General features: G+C 37.2%; 1 pseudogene; it reads left to right on the top strand.

The window, feature by feature from the left end:
* LOC137130221 (dynein axonemal heavy chain 11-like) overlaps positions 1-17,575 on the top strand; it is a 28,370-nt pseudogene extending 10,795 nt beyond the window's left edge.
* The last annotated feature ends 145 nt before the right edge of the window (positions 17,576-17,720 follow it).

Below are 17,720 nucleotides of genomic sequence, written 5' to 3' on the forward strand. Positions count from 1 at the left end.
TTACAATATAATTTTTCAATACTGATGCAAACTTAGGGTAATTTATTTCAGAGGAGGATGGATTACGCTCTACATGCATTCTTGGTGCTGTAAGATATCTTAAAATGTCTTGGTGATCACAGCTAAATTTTGACATGATGCAGAAATACCATAAAATTGGTGGATTTGATATTGGGTGTTTTAAACCAAAAAAACTTTATCCCTCAGACTTTTTAAGTGAAATTTTATATTTTTCTTCTAAATGAAGATGTTTTGTTGGCGCTGTCCCCTACTCTTGCATTTTTCCCCTTAAGATAACATTAAATAACAAAACTGCAGAAGTTACTCTGATACTAACGTTAACTGCCTAAAACGTACTGAATGAACATAAGATTATGAGAACCCTAATTCAAAGGGACTAATCATTGCATTCTGTGTGTGATAAGAGTGATAACACATATGATAAGGTTATTTTTGCATGGATATGAATACGTGTATGCCTTGAGAGTTGGGCTTGCCCTTTAATGTGCCTTGGATGCAAAAAGTTTGAAAACCACTGGTCTAATCTATGTAGAAACAGAATTGTGTTGCAGTCCTTTTTTTATTTTATTTGATGGATTTATTCCTATGTCATTACTCTCAGTGCAGTGTACCCAGTGCATCCACCCAACCGACTTGATTGAAGGCCTTCATTTGCTATGCGGCCATGTAAAGCTGAAGCCTTGAAATATCACACTGACCTTGGTGTTTCTTTCTGATTCATTTTCGCCTCACACTCCATCTTCAGATGGGGCGTCTCAATAGTTAGAAAAACATGAAACAGCTCTTCACTCCAACTCTTTCTGTGATTGTTATATGTAATTTGTTTATATATATTTTAGCAATTCCATGCTGTGCCTTTAATGCATTTTCTTTCAATAATTTTTTTGTATAGTAAAAACAGGCTTTAAAATGCATTTACTGCACTTATTCCAAATACATGTATATTAAACTGCACCAAATCAACATGTGGACAATGATCTGCTGTGGCAACCCTGAACTCACAGGATAAGCTGAAAGGACAAAAAAAACAAATAAAAATATAGTCCCCCCCAGTTAGAGAAAGACATTGATTTGGAAAAAAAAAAATACATTTTAAAGATTTTTTTTTAAAACCTACTGGGATTTATTTATTTTTTTTTACATTCCTTTAAAGGATTTACCTAAACTGTACATATACGTTTGATTTGCTTTTCACTAATGAACTGGAAGCTTTGCTTTACAAAGACCAGTAATTAATCATTCCCTGGATTATTCGTGTTATTTTTCAACCTTCTGAAATAAATTTAAAATGGAATTTGCAGACATTTGTTGATGTTAATGACGATGTAGATCTGTTAAAACAAAAACACGTCTACACGCAGAGTTAGTCCACAATGATTAAATACACTTTACACACCATTTTGTAGTGAACGGGGGTCCAATGTCTACCACTGCAGACAACTTTATAATCTGAATTTAATTAAAAGCAAATAGTTTATTTATCCATTTCTTCCTATTTTTATACAATGTGGACGAGTCTGAATATTCTGTGTAATTTTCTGTGAGATTTTTAAATATGTAGGGTTTGTGTGAAAATAGGATCACCGTGGTTTGCAGAACGCCTTTCTGGGTAGGCACATAATTTCACTGCACACATCTCAGCAGCCTTGTAAAGCATTTTGTGGTGAAATGGCTCCACTTTGTTGTCAGGTGACATTGTTGGCATACTTGTTTCCTTTGCCCTTTGGGGGCAGAGGCAGTGAACAAGGGATGAGTGAGCAGCCTGGTGTTGTCTAGCAGCCTGATTTACTGTCCTGCTTGTTGGAAGTAGGACAGCCGGAATTCTCTTCACTCTGCTTCTTTGTGATCAGCGCTCCCAGATTACAGCACAGGTGAGGCCCATCACCATTAACCACAGGATATAGGAAGTACCTGTCTCTCCTAGCCCCTGGACATTACCCTATGCAAGAAAAGCTTTTCTGCTGTCAACATATGTAGCACTGCTCTTATGTTTCTGCTTACACGTAATAAAAGCATACATATTTGCTTTAACTAACCTTATGATCACAATATGGTGATTTTACAATCCATGATGTGTTAAGATATACATGTAGCATGAGAATAGCCTGGAGCTGTGCTACTGTGGTGTTTTAACTTGGACCCAGACAATACAGGATGAGCCTGGCATCAACAGTATTTTCTTTGTCAGATATATTCAGCACAAGCCAATACTTGTGATGTGTTTGGCTGTAGCTGTCTTTGAAAACAAGATTTTGTACAACTGTAGCCGTCACTACAGCTGGCACTAAAACCTTTGTTTGAATGTTTGCATATTGTGGTGATGGTGACAAAATGGTAGCAGTTTGAACGAAAAAAACAACAATTTATCATTGAAGCCCACACCATAGAAGTTTTGTCACTATTGGCCCTGCAGTATGTGCATGTATGCTGTAAATGAGTCATCCTCGTGTTAGGCATCACCCTATGCTAAATATTTATGTATTTTTCAATTGCCCAGTCTTCCCACCTAATCAGGCACCAGTGTATATGGGCTTCAGGACACAGTGATGTTGCCATAGTGTGGCTGATTAGAGTCAATCAGCAGGGGATGAAGCCAACATTTTCTTTAAAAATAACCACAGAGTGTGGTCTGGTATTTCTGCTCTTGGCATATCAGCTAATGGCATCACCAAATTTTCATAGACCAAATGACAGCTTGATTGTGAGCGGTATGTTCATGTGGAACTGAGACACTGATTTATTGTGCTTAGAGGGGCTCCTGAGCATAAAAAGGCAGAGTATAATCAGCACATCTAAAAGTTAAACAGAAATGGCATCAAAAAAACAAATTGATTGGGGGAAGATGTTGTAAAGGAGCTGATCTATTCCAAGAACAAAACCGCTGTAAATTTGACATTTCAATCAGACTGTTGAATCAACAACATCTTGTATTATTACTGCATAAATTTGTAAAACTGGTAGAAGATGATACACAGATTTGATTATGCCAAGTGCAGGCATGGAATTCAGTCATTGAAAACTTAACAAGCTATAAATAGAAGAAAAACTATTGTAAGCATAATTGCGCGGATGACTTTGTAAAGTTAAGATGTGAGTAAGGTGTGTTAATGTTCGTTTCACATATTCCTGAAAACTGCTGGTAGTACCGTTAATGATGACGATGATAGCAAAGCCAAAATCAGTACTAGTATCACTAATACAACATATTGCCAAACAAATTGGGATGGATTGCGAGCTCAAATCAAATTCACAAAACAAAAATAAGATTTCAGATGCAAAAACGGTCTTTCATGTCACAATAAAGTTGGTGACTGCTGTGAAATAAACATCACTACAGTGACTTGCATTACCATGGTCAGATAAGAGACTTTCAAGAGTCTTTAGAGAACTAAATAACTGCTATTGATATTTTAGCATTTCAATGGCCACCCTAACTCTCAAAGCTGTCATTGTTTTTATTTAAGACTTGGGCCTTTGCTGCTGGTATCAGTTAAGTTTCCCATTGAAGAGGAAATCAGAAGAAACCAACATTTAAATGAGGGATAAGAGGCTTCTGTGTGTCAAGAGTCAAAATGAGCTGTTTTTTTGTTGTGCAGCAATGTATTGCTAATGAGTTACTTCAATGGAAACACTCATGTTGTGCAGCTAATAAATATTATTTTCTCACTCGTCTCACTTTATTTCTTCGTAATTGATATCTTGTGTTAGTTGACTGACACATCAAAAGTAAATGTTCACAAGAAGCATTTTTTTTTCTTATTTAGGTGATTTCAGAATGAAGAGTGGCATTTTCCCTTGTCATTGGCAGTAAAGGTTAAAATGGATGCATGTCTCTTTCTCTAACAACTGGATGACCTTTTGAAATAAATAGGTATTTTGGTTTTTGAGCGCACTCCATTAGCCTTGTCTGTTTTTATCAGATTTGGTTAAAAAAAAGGTTCACACACTCTGGGAGATACAAAGAGTCACATTCACATGAGGCTATTTTATATCGAAGTTTGGGTTTATTCCTCTGTTCATTCCTCTTATTAATTATACAACGCCAATTCCAAAAAAGTTGGGAAGATGTGTAAAACGTAAATAAAAAATTAAATTAATTAAATTAATATCTTGATCTTTATTTTATTATAGTGAGTATTAAAAAACTCAATCAAATCTATTATGATGGGAACAGAAGTAGTGTTTCCTTAAATGCTTAACACCCTCTGCAGATCAGTGCAGTCAGCGTTGTTGCTATCAACTCTTCTAAATGAGTATGAACTTACAGTGCACTGACAAATCTCTGTGAGGGGTTCTTGAGGCCACAGTGAGTCCCAAATTGAATTACATGCACATTTCTCAGCCACAAAGGGGAGCCATCACTAATTAAAACCATGTGATTGATGACACTGACGCTTCATGCCAAACACGGATAAATCACTCTCTCAGACACTTTGCTGCATTGGTTCCTGTCTCCCCACCACAATCTACTGTACATTCAACACTTTGTCAGCTGAGAGGAATAAACAACTAAAAGAACACAATATTATCTCCGGTGGTTTCCGGTGTTTTGTTGTGGATTATGTTTTGCAGCTTTTAGTGTATTTTCTTACATATGTCACATAATATGAAAAAACAAGGGCATTTGTGAAGGCCAACATCAGTGTATGAATCCGTTTAATGTATATGACTTGCCCTTCTATGAACACAGAGTACATGATTTTAATTATGTTAATCTAAGTGAAACTGTGACCTGTTAAAAGGGAAGCTGTCAACTTATCCATTCAGTGACAGCACTTTGTGAGTAATCGTTGTCTAATGGCTTTTATACTAAGTCCGTGTATTATACCTACATTTCTATTGTGTATGTAGCTACTCACATACCCATATCTGACCACTATGCTCAGATCAGGCTTATTTTGTGATCAAAAGTCTGGCTCAATAAGTTTATTATTTTTCTCGTAAAGCCTACTGGGTTATGCACGGGTTCACCTGAAAGAACTGAGATCATACAAACTATAATTAATTATACATGTCTAAACATATCTTGACTTGTTAAGAAATTGCAAACATTAAAATAAATTGTGTTTGTGTATGTGAAAATAACAAATTTTTTTGGGGGGGAGGGGAGGCGGGCTCATTGTGATCATCCACATGACCTGTGTAATGACGTTATGTTTGTGTACTTTATTGTCTTCCCTCATGTAAAAGAAATTCACTTAAAATTACCACTTAAGTTATAATAAGTTACTTAAATTGTGTAAGATTCTATAAAATTTGGGAAAATATCTATAACACAATATTACTTCTATTTTAATAATGGTCTGTCATGCTATTTTTATAGAGTCTTACATAACAATCAACTTTTAATCTCAAGTCTGTACATGTAATTGTAACAACTTCTCTTCTTGTTGGAATTCTCAAATAAAAATAACCAACATATATTAGAAATCATCTAACTATGATCGCTTGTATTTTGCTACCTTTCCAGGACAAGTACATGTTGACTTTCTCTATAGGTGGACTATTACAGAGAGTAAAACTGCTATCTTTGGCTAGGAACAATTTTGCACTTTTAAGCTACATACAAGTCAGATCCTGTCAGTGGGTTAGTTTTGTTCAAAGGACCAATTAGTGGGTCCTACCTTAGCCTGCAGCTAAAAGGCCTAATGGTGGGGGCATCCACCTGAGAGGTGCAGACTCCCCCCATGAGCTTTAATTTGAGAGAGGGGGTGGGTGGCAGCTTCTGAGGCTTTTGCCATTACACAGGACTTCATTGTGGCTGCTGACCGTTTGATCTTAAAATAATTTACTTAATGATCTCACCACGGGAGCAATTGGTGCTGCTCGATTAGTCTGCAAGGTCTAATGGACATGGGAAAGAATAAGGAGGGGGAGGAGGAGAAGGGGGAAGAGGGAGAGGAAGAAGGGGGTGGCACAGTAAGGACTAAATGAATCTGCTATGTAACCTTGGGTAGGTAGATTTTTTAGCATAAATTCAGAAGTAAAATTCTGACAGTGCTACAAAACAAGAGGCTGTAAAAGTTGTTGTGTTGCAGCAGATTAACAAGCTAAAATAACAAGGAAATAAATGTATTTACAGTAATGTTTCAGCATACGAAAGGTTGCAATAATATAGTGTCATATATTTTACTTTGTCATTGGATGTGTAAATTTAACATTGTGGGTGAATTGTACTTATATATTATTTACCCTCATAAGCGGGATAAACATTTATATAAGATGTTTTTATGCTATCCCAGATAACAAAATTACGTATGTACACATTAGTAGGTGATGTACTTAAATACTAAGTGCTTTCCATTTCCATCAAAGTATTATCGAACAAACTCTATGAAGACTAACATGAACGTAAGACAACTCTAACTAAATCAGTTTCAGAGATTTACGGTAAAAACTGGAGATGAAAAGCTAACCACGCTTCTACACACGAGCCGAAAAAAAACTGAAAAGCCTTCCTGACCTCTGAGCCTAGACAACATGTTAAAGAATGGGGTGGGGTGGGATATAATGCAGCCATAAGAAATCGGGATAGTTGCAGTTGGGTAAGTTGGTGCAGTTTACAGCAAGCCCTCTGGCAAAGTATGAAAGCGGAAAAGGGCGGTTGAGGTGATTAACAGAGATCACTATTATTAAATCATGCAAGAAGGTTGTTAGTGCACATGAAGTTGTCTTTGACGTGTCATGACAAAATCTGGCTCACTGGCAGGAAGAACCCAAATACATCTCTGAATGGAAAATTTTTTGATTGCAAGAAGCAGCATAATTAGTGTCATCACATTTAATGATAAACTACATCTGTTTCTCTTGTCAGTGGTATAACCTTATTCTGAAAAATGCTCGATTACAGTAATAGTCAAATGATAGCTGCTCTTGCCTATGGAGATTGGCACTGATTGTAAGCTTATTTTCATAACACATGCCAAAACTCTCATATGACTGAAATGCTGTATATCTGGACTACTGCAGTGCAAATTGTCATACATTCATTCACACAATCATTAGTCTGGCAGAAACACCAGTGGGGAGTAAATCACTTTTTTTCCCCTTTATATTTTTCTTATAGAATAGTAACTTTAGTTTGCTTTGTATGAATAAAAAGACAGTTTGAATTAAAATGTGAAGTAGATGATCTGGTGGCCACAGAGAGGATAAACACTTGAGCTTTGTTTGAACGCCATTCAATTTGCTTTCTTGATTTTCTGCTGACACATTTACTGTGACATGATGAGCAAAGGTCACCCTCTTCACTTTAAAGTGGGCATTAACTACAAAGTCAACACAGCACTAATTAACAGCCCATACAACCAGTGCTTTTGCTGGTTATTTTTATGTGTGGTATGTATTCTGTGTTTACATTGTATTTTATATACATTAGTAGGACAATGTTGAATTTTATGAAACATGTTCAAATCCACAACTTTCCTTTGTTTCATTGAATGACACTATCAGAATAAGAATCAGAAAACGGTTTATTGCCAGGCACAGTTAACACCTAGAACACCTAACAGTACTAACAGTACTAGGAATTTGTCTTCATGTAATGTGCCAACACATAATCTAAAATGCAAAGGTGTGACACAAAACAATTATGAAGTATGTACACAGAGCTAGAATAAAATACAACAAAAATAAAATAAGATATGTACAGAAAGTGAGTGTGCAATGGGAGGTAGTACAGCTTGAACACTCACTTTCTGTACATAGCTTCCTTATTTGGAAATTAAATGGATATGATTCATGTGTATCCTGATAATCATCCACTGTGATACTGTATCTCTGCTGAAAAAGGCACAAGCAGAGCTTGTATAAAAACTATCCACTGTAAAGCCTCAGATGAATTTTAAACATTTATTGACCCATTCCCCCACTGAATGGCAGTAATCCTTGTGCTGGGCCTCGCCAGAGACCACAAGATGTGCATATTAAAAGTTTTTAGGGAGGCTCCACGACACCTGTGATCCTCTCACCATTGAGCCGTGCAGCACAAGAAAATAAATCATGGCTTGTGAGTGGAATATCTCATAGAGAGCCAACATTCCACAGCTCGTGCCGGGATTAGGAAATCAAAAGGGCATGCACTCTGCAAATGCTACACAAGGCCCCAAGGAAGCCAACGTGTTGAGAAACAGCCAAGGAGGCTCGTTCAGCTCTGTCATTTATAATGGTGCCGAACTGACAGAAGCCCACGGGACATTATCGCTACAAACCCCAAACCACTGACTGTATGTGTCATCCAAACAAGTACAATTATGGTCTAAACAAAGCGGAAAAGCTACTGCAAATTGCAAAAAGCGTCCTCCTGTGTCCTCGCTATCTTGTTAGTTTTTTAATAAAGATATATTCACCACCATGTACAGTAACTCTGAGGATAAGTACTGTATAAGAAAAGCTACCTAATTGGCGTTTTTACTTGACAAATGTAGAAAATAATTTTAAGGAATCTTAATACGTGATATACGTTATAAAACACCATGATATCAGTGTGCACTGAGGACATCCATGATGGGCCCTACTGTAAAGCGCCTTGGCAGGATATTTTGCTGTAAAGAATGCAAGTATTTGATATGCAAAAGGCTCACTATGTATCCTTGCCCTGTGTTAGTCAAAACATTGATGAGACTAATTTGCATTTATGGACTGAATGATTGCACAAGTACACTATATGTGGAATAAAAGGCCCAGCTCAGGTTAAGGCTGACTGACAGCAGCATTGTCTGGTGAGGCTTCTCTTCATTTTGAGGAGCCCACTATGACCCCAGGCATTATGGCCGTGGGGGCAGTGCCAGTCTCTCAGGATGCCGATTAAGTGGGATAAACCAGCCCCTCAGACACAAGTGGCCTAGCTGCCCTCGGGGGAGTCCTACCTAATGCCTGGACCCAGCTTCCTTCACGACACACTCATACTGCCAAGCCTTGTAGACAAATACACACACACACACTCTCACACAGGTATATAGACACAGACGCATACATACAAAAAGTGTAACATCCCTTCATGTATAATTTATCTTAAGTTTATTCTACTGTCCTCAGATTAGTAAAAAAAAAAATCAACAGTCTAATGTTAACACCACAACCCTCACTTTATCTGATATTAAGGATTTATTTACACTTAATCATCCATTGAAACCACTTAAACCTTCATTGATTTTATCCTAAATCAGCAGTATTAAACCTAAGCCTAATGCATGGCATATGCTCTAATACGTATGTGTGTGAACTAACTTAACAATAGGGATTGGACAACAATTGTAAGGCTCTTAAAGCTTTTGTTTCACAGCAGAGGAACACTTAAAACAAGCCTTTCAAGAAAAGCAGCCGGCTGTTGAACTGCGGTTTCCCCAGTCCCCCAGGACAACATATCCATCACCAGATGCCCTTGGGTGTGGGCTAACAAATTTGTTCATTCTGGGGCTTACATAACACGAACATGAAGAGCTTTAGTACTATCTGGTCTGATTTTATATGATCTGCCGGCAGACTTCCCACTGTCAGCTCAAGCATTCAGTCCAGTTTTTTAGTATTTCAGTACAGGGCGTTAATTTACTACAGAAATTTACTACAAAATTCTCGACGTGTATGGACTATTATTTTCTACAAACACATGAAAACTATTTTATAGTGTCTGTATTTCCGGGGACAGGTGGATCAAGCACTCTATGGCTGAATGACTGGCAGGATATTATTATTTAGTCAGTCTGATCAGATGTTTTGTGGCTGGGAGATCACCAAACAACAGATTCACGCTGTGCGCTCACCTCCTGACTGTGTGTGTGTTTAAATACAGTTTGCAAATTGATTTCTAGACGTGTCACGCAGCTGCATGTCATTTTTCCCCTCTCCCAGGTCTAAGTTAAGCCATTTAAGTTGAAAAACAGTCTCAAGGAGTCGCAAACTGTCTTTTTTTCAGTGCTGAGTCTCCACGTCTTCTGCACCCACATGAAATCTGCCAAAAGAGAAAAGCCAGTGCCCTCTACAGGACGCCACTGATGGTAACTACTGTACTCACCAAGAGACGCACCACCAAAGAAGCTCATATGAGGCACCATTTAAGTTCTCTAATCTGACAGATTTGCCTGGACTTCACTCTTCTTCTCTTATCGCTATTAAGATTTAACATTAAGGCATTATAGGTAATAATTATTTTCCTTTTCATAACAAACAAGACAGCATCTAAGTGTCCTGAGGATTGGGAGGTCGCTCATTTTATAAAGCCAACTAAAGTATAAATTTAGAATATGCCACATAACAAAAACAACAACAATAATTATAGTTAATATGTCTAAATATCAAAAATCATCAAATTTGAGCTTAAACTCTAATCTTATGAAATCACAAGATCTTTGAATCTAAAGAAATATAGAAGTAACCCCAGAAAGAGCAACTGATAAGGGACTCATCCTTTATCCTCCTGGATAGAAAGGCATGCAGTAGCATACATCAATAGCTGATGGCATGAAACCCATTGTTTGCCTGATAATAAAGGTATATCATCATATACATGCAGCAATACTTCAATAAAGCTTCGTCGTGCATATGTTTAAATTAGAAATAGACTTTTAGCAGGGGCGTCTTTGGAAAGATCAGTTATCCTGTAATGGACTGGTATTTACAGTAAATACAGTGTTGGATTCAGTATACAGAACTACCGTGGTTCTGAATAAGAAACGGATAGACCAACATAACTGATTAAAGCCTCAGATAACACATTAGGTTGTTCGTTGTTGCATCGACTGGAGTGACATGATGGAGTGCTGTTTTGTGATTCAGTTTGGGAATCAATACAGCGTCATCAACAAATCTCTGTTGATACTGCCTGTCATTGACGAGCTGCATCATATTACAAATGTACATTCTGTAAGTTTGAATGCCACAAGACGCAGTTCAGCACATACGCACAATAGCATAAACAACTATAAAGGTGTGAATATATATGCTATCTAAGGTTCAGTGCTATTATTTACAGGTTTATTGGATTGGTTATTCAGATTGGTTATTCATTTTTTTTCATACCAATAGTTGACAATAGTTGCAAGTGTAAATAAACCTAAATATTTACATTCACAGTGCTGCAAATGTTTTTTTGTGGCGGAATGCAACATAAAAAGCAATGGATGGAGATTTTAGGAGGGATAGCTCTGCCTTGGCAGTAAAATGGACAAGGTGGCAGGTATCATGCCAGATTTGAACAGTGCTGTTTGCTTAGGAATAGTGCTTGGGAAGCCCGAAGTGGTGCAGTCTGTCTTGCTCATTTTGTGACATCACAGCCACTAGATTAGACGCAGCTGGCGCAAAGTGTGAAGATATATATAAATTCCTTTATTTGATTGTTGTTCTTTTATTGACAGGGAGGTCAAACTATAATAAAAGGAAAGAAAGAAAGATGTGTAGTTAGAACTGTACATGGTATGAATTGCAAGATGTTGACCTTTCACTCATCCTTTATATTGTGGTTATATTTGAAATAATACTAACCCGTTTTAGGCTATAAGAGCTTTCTGGTCTTTAGCAAATTGAATGACTCATGTTCTCAACCATGTTAACATCTGCACTGATTTTCAGAGTAAAATGAGCGTGTGGATTACATGAGGACCCATCTTCATCTTAACTGCTTGAATGCATTCCTTCCAACTTGTTATTAGCACCATAGCAACAGGCAGGCAATCTCTTCCCCGTAGGTGGTCTTGTCATTGTTAGTGATGAGGTCCAAAATGGTAGCGCCACCTGCAAACCTGAGGAGTTTGTCTCACTCTCCTCCTCTTTTTTCCCCAAACATGCATTTCCAATATGGAGAAAAGGCAGAAAAGGAAGTCACTCTTTAATAAAAGTCAATTTTCAAGAAACTGTATAAACTGTGGTACCTACATTTCCATAAACATTTAATAGTAGATCAGGATACCAGTCAACTAATAAAATCTTTAAGCGACTCCAAAAGCACACTTGTGTAATTTGTTTAAAGCTGTCAAACATCTAGCCTTCCTTAAGATGAGGTGCACTAAAGTGTCTTGTAAATGGCAGTTGCTGGGTAGCTTGTAGTGCCACTGCTAAGACAACAGACTAATCTCACACACACCCACACATACGCACACACACAGTATGTCACACAGATTTTTACTACCGTATCTGACTTGACAACACAATCCCTTATATTCAGTTCTGTCATAAAGGCAGGGTGGCCACCAATTTCCACATTTTTCATATTAATGTTTGATTACTGTTTATCCATATTCACTCTGCTTTATTGGTCAAGGATCAACTGAAATGACATAAGTCAAAGCCTGCCAGTAAGTAGAACCTTCAAACTCAGATGAGGTTTAATGTCTCAACAAGATTTTGCAGGTTTTGTGTAATTCTAACCATTATAGCAACTTTAAATAAAATACACACCCTTAATCTAATTTAAACCACATGTGAGATTGTTGTCAAGTTTACAACAAATCCTAAGTGTTTGTTAGAGGAGTTTAAGGGGGAAAAAAGAAAAAGAAAAAAGTAGTAAATCAAAACACAAAGAACAGGAAGGACAGGGAAAGACTATCAGTTAGGAAACAAGAGATGACATAGTTTAAACTCCATATGGATTTGAGGGTACAATAAGAGCTTCCTTGTAACTATACATTGTTTTGTTGATTTTACTGTAAGCTCTAAAAAATGTAAATGTTAAAGCATTTGGAATATTTAATAATTTACTTGGGAACCCATACCTGGAAGCCAACTGTAGCTACATTTTGAAGCTAGCAAAAGCACAAACACCTGGGAGTGATTGAGTGCAGTGGCTGTTGCTAAGCAACAGAGAACTGTAGTACGCATGGCCGTCTAACTAAAACCATTCTAACAAGAAGTTAACTTATATCCAGTTTAAAGAAAGTGTTTCTGGAGCTGTGACAAATGATTTTTCCTTTGTTTCCATTTTCTTGAAGGAAAGCATGTCTTGTTCTAGAGAAATGTCCAACAACGCCAGTGTGCCTTGTTTTCTTGAGGACGTCAGAATTAAGTTTGTCGAGGAAAAAGTTTGTGGGCTGATGCGACTGCAGCGTCAGACATGGGAGAAGAGTCAACGAAGAGTTTCAGGCATTTCTAAAAGAGTCTATTATATTTTCCTCTTTATCAAAAAAGCTTGGTTCCTTTTAAGGAGTTGCACAACACATTATACGTTTAATAAACATTTGACTAATTTAGCATGGCATTTTTTTTATTGTAATTGCTTGAAAGTGTCACATATTTATAGTAAATATTTATATTTGTTATATTTATAGTTGTTATATTCGTTTAAATATAATGTTATAGACCCCACATGTTGCTCAAAACAAGCTAATCTAAATCCTTAAAAAAAACCCAGTTCCTGTCGACTTTGGCATCTATAGGGAACTCCTGCTTTTTGGCTTCTTGTCCCAATCACTGTTACTGCAGCTGTCAAGCACAGTCGAGCAGGTGATTGTTATACTCTCCATCATACACCTACATACAGTGGTGCTTGAAAATGTGAACTATTCAGATTTTTCTTTTTTTCTGCATAAATGTGACCTAGCACATAATACAATTTTCACACAAGTCCTAAAACTACATACAGGTAACCTAAAGAAATATTAGTTTATTTAAAGGAAAAATTAGAGCCACACAGACCTCATCTTAAGAAAAGATAACTGGATCTTCACATTCAAATCCAAATTTAGTCACCAAACAACCTTATTGCATTTTATGTTCAAAACACAGGTTTGTGCAATTATGTTATGCTTTAAACAAAAAAGATTTCTGAAAGGCTTAAAAGGAGAGTTGTACATGCTTACCAGGTTGGAGAGGGCAACAGAATTAAATTGAGAACAATTAACACCATTGTGATCCAACTCAGGAGACATCGAAACACAAAAAAGTGCACACCAAAGGAGATAAAAGAAAAAGTACATAATAGTTCACGAAATCAGAAGCAACTAAAAACCGCATTACAGATTAGAACTTTGTGTTAAACATGGTGATAGTGGTGTCATGATTTTGGCCTGCTTTGCTGTCTCTGGTTGAGGACCACTTGCTATTATTGAAGGAAATATAAATTCTGAGTTGTGCAAGCAGATTCTGCTGGAAAATGTCAAGGTATAATCAACTAAACATCTATGGAAAGTGGATCATGCAGCAAGACAGTGGCCCCAAACACACAATCGGTTCTATTAAAGAGTTCTTTAAGCAGAATACATTTCATGATTTGTAATGGCAGAGTCAAAGTCCTGAACTATAATCCTTTACACATGCTGTAAAAGGATGTGTAGTCAGTCCATTCAAGGAAGCCAACCAGCAACCTTGAGTTCAATCTATTCTGCAAGAAGAAATTAGAAGAAGTTACTAAAGGTATGTGTATTTGTAAGATTAGGTTTCCCTTCACTACTTTTGTTACAGGAAAATCATCTTTATGCTGAAACGGAAACTTAAACTTTAACTTAAGCTTTCAAGCACCACAGTACATGTATCTCATAAAAAAAGTTTTCTGGTTTATGTAATGTCTTCTGGGTGAATTAATTGTGTCTCTTCCAAATGTTGTCAACGTGTATTCTTACACTCAGGTGTGGTAGCTATGATAGGGCACTGGCCCATTCCATAGAGACCCATGTCATTACCTGGATCAATCTGATGCAGAAAATATTAAAAATAGCATTCGTCAGACCTACTTGTGACAGGTTGTAATCCAGGGCCCAACACACAGCTGAAATTTTGGGCTTCCAGGAATTGCAATATGCAAAACATATTGGGCATTAACACCTTTCCTCGTAAGGTCTTTTACAAATGATCTTGTTTTCTTCTACTGACATTCCTGTTTTTGTTAAAGTGGAACTTCCCTTTGTAGCTTCAGAGTGCCATTGTTAAGAAGATGGTGAAGCTGTTAGAGATGATGGATAGCAGCCATCATCCAACAATCAAGACTGTAATTGAAAATGTGGTTCACATTAAGATTAGCTGGTTTCTTGTTCAAAGCCAATGAAGGCACTCTATAGTTTGCACCCAGTCAAATGTCAGATGCAAACAGTATTGTGATTAGCAAATCCTCGGATTTTGTTTTGTTCCTCCCAACCAAAAGCACCGCATGAAGCCCAGGGCATTGATCTTCATCGTCAGCCCCTACATAAATCACTGTTTCAACTGGAAAAGGAGGGATTTCTTCACTTTGAAACCTATAAGGGCAGCACACTCAGTGGTGCTACTGCAGGAAATTTGCAATCAACTAATTGAACAGGTTATAATCCTCATTTGAAACAGTGGTAGTATTGGATTACATGGTCTGACTCCTACAAGTGAAATTGCAAATATATTTTGACATAGTGCATCAATTTTTTGCTGATGTTATCCACTAGTACTCTGACTTTAATTATTGATTGTGTTCATGAATGACTTCACAAATCAAATATTTCACCCTTTAGACTTCTACTCACATACCTAGAGATGTGCTACCCAGAGAGGATGCAAAGAAAAGTCTATAAATGGCAAATAGGTTGATAACAATCTTTAGATGTTTCACAAACTGTTACTAGACCCAAAGGGAGAGGTTGGCTAGTCAAGAAAAATATGCAGCCTGGGATTTCCAAGCTGCCATTATTTTTGGACATTTCAACCAGTTCCTTCTTGTTTTACCTGGAGGTGAGATCAGATTTTGGTTTTTGTATTCGGGGGTCACATTAAGGTTGTATTTTTTGTTTTCTTTTGCTATGTGTTATCCTGAAAGGACTGGTTTGACATTCTGTTGGCCTTTCAGAGAATAGAAAAGCTGGAATTTGGTGACCGTAAAGGGAAACAATACAATAAGTGTGTTGCTGAGGTGTAAAAACATTTTGAAGCACAGTAAAAATAATCCATTAGAATTAAACTTTCAGGTGAAATTGTGTAAAAATTAAATGAGATTCATGATGCATAACTTTAAACTGTGTTCCTCTTTAAATACTGTTATGTTGATGATAAGGATTTTTAAAATGAGTATAAGAATTTCAAAGTGTGGATTGTTTTCATAACAGTAGGCTGATTGCCCAGGACTGCAATCAGCAGTCAATCTAAGCAAGGCTAGGTAATAGTAAAATATTAGTGACATAAATGATAATGAGACTAGTTAGTTACAGTGGTATGAATTGTATTACAACAACGGGTTTTTGTTTTTAGCTGCTAACTATTATGGGACCCTTGCTGGAAACAAGACCAATTGGACAATTCTTTCCTATTCTTTCCTGTCTGTGTGCTGCAGCAACAGTTTAGAGAAGAGCAAGAGAACATTAAATGCCTGTTTAAAATCCAGCTCAATGAGGTAGAGATAAGACTGTACATTACCATTAGCTATTCAAGGTAGAATACAGTTGAGTCTCTTGGAACAATACCAGGAGGACATTTACACTGAATGCTCTAAGGGTTTGGAACAGGCCTGTCTGATCAACCTGAACCAGAACCTTTTATTGAGAGATGCTTCATCTGGCATGATCTCAGTCAACTTCAATCCAAAAGTAATTGATGTAATATCTCAACAAAAGTAACCTAATATTATCCAACCGTATCTTTACACTTGTGTAGTAAAGTGGGTCTCTTAAAAATTAAGTTTACACGCACTCAAGATCCTCAAAATAGTATCCTTTAGTTTTTTTGGTGTTACTTATTTGGTTCTGTATAGCCAAACCTATACTTTGCACTAATAAGGCATTCCTTTAATGGTGCAAAACCTAGATGCAGGTCACCACTCAATTGGACCTAATTATTTCTTCTTAACAAGTGAAAACACATAATGATGTTGGCAAAGGGAATAGTCATTTGTTACAATTATTTCATTGTAGTTATGGTCTGCAAGGGGTTTTGTTGGTAAAGAAATATTTTACCACCACCCCACTGTGATTATGCATATATGTTAGTCGTCATTTCCTTTCAATCCTCAACTGACTGAAGTCTTAAAAGATGGGAACTATATTCCGACTCTGATTCAGATCAACATCCCTGCAGCTGCAATGACTGAGAAGCGTGACATGTTCACAAAGGTCAGAAATAAAAAAAATAAAAAACACTAATGCAAACCTACCCAAGTCAAAAAGAAGCAGTATTTATTTTTCTTTATTGTTTACATAATGCCAGATGCATTTTTCTCCATTTTGTATTTTCCAGTATATGACCAGTCTGTTGCTTTTAGTACAACAATGCAACGAGCTCAAGCAACAGTGCCAGAGGTAGAACTTCCTCTCATCGGTGCTAAGCTGGAATCCATAGACCTACAATTAGCAAGAGCAGAAACGTAACTGAAATGGTAGGATCAGGACTGCTGGAACTTCATTAGCACCACCAAAGATGTGACCCAAGACCTCGTATGTTGAGTCAGCAGAGCAAAGGAAAATTGTGAAGCCATGCAGTCACTGAGGAAGAGATGAAGCGAACAGGCCGTGATTTGCACCTTGTTAAACAAGGTGAACTCATTATTGTGCACTGTACGTACTTTCAATGTTAAATGTTATGCCATGTATTATAGCTCTTATAGGATGACATGCTGGATTTGTTGGACCTGATATTGGAAATCATGGAGCGACTGGAGAATGTCATGAAGAAATAGACACAGAGAGTTTCACTGCTAGTCCTATCTGTGGCAAGATAACAGAACTGTGTTTCCCAGCCAGTTTGTCCTGTATGGAGAGTGTAAAATCCCGCTGACCACAAAAAAGTTGCCAGGACACTGACTTTTTTCAGATGGTATTCAG

This window comes from Channa argus, chromosome 7, assembly GCF_033026475.1.
Source record: "Channa argus isolate prfri chromosome 7, Channa argus male v1.0, whole genome shotgun sequence".
In the NCBI taxonomy this organism is placed as follows: domain Eukaryota; kingdom Metazoa; phylum Chordata; class Actinopteri; order Anabantiformes; family Channidae; genus Channa; species Channa argus.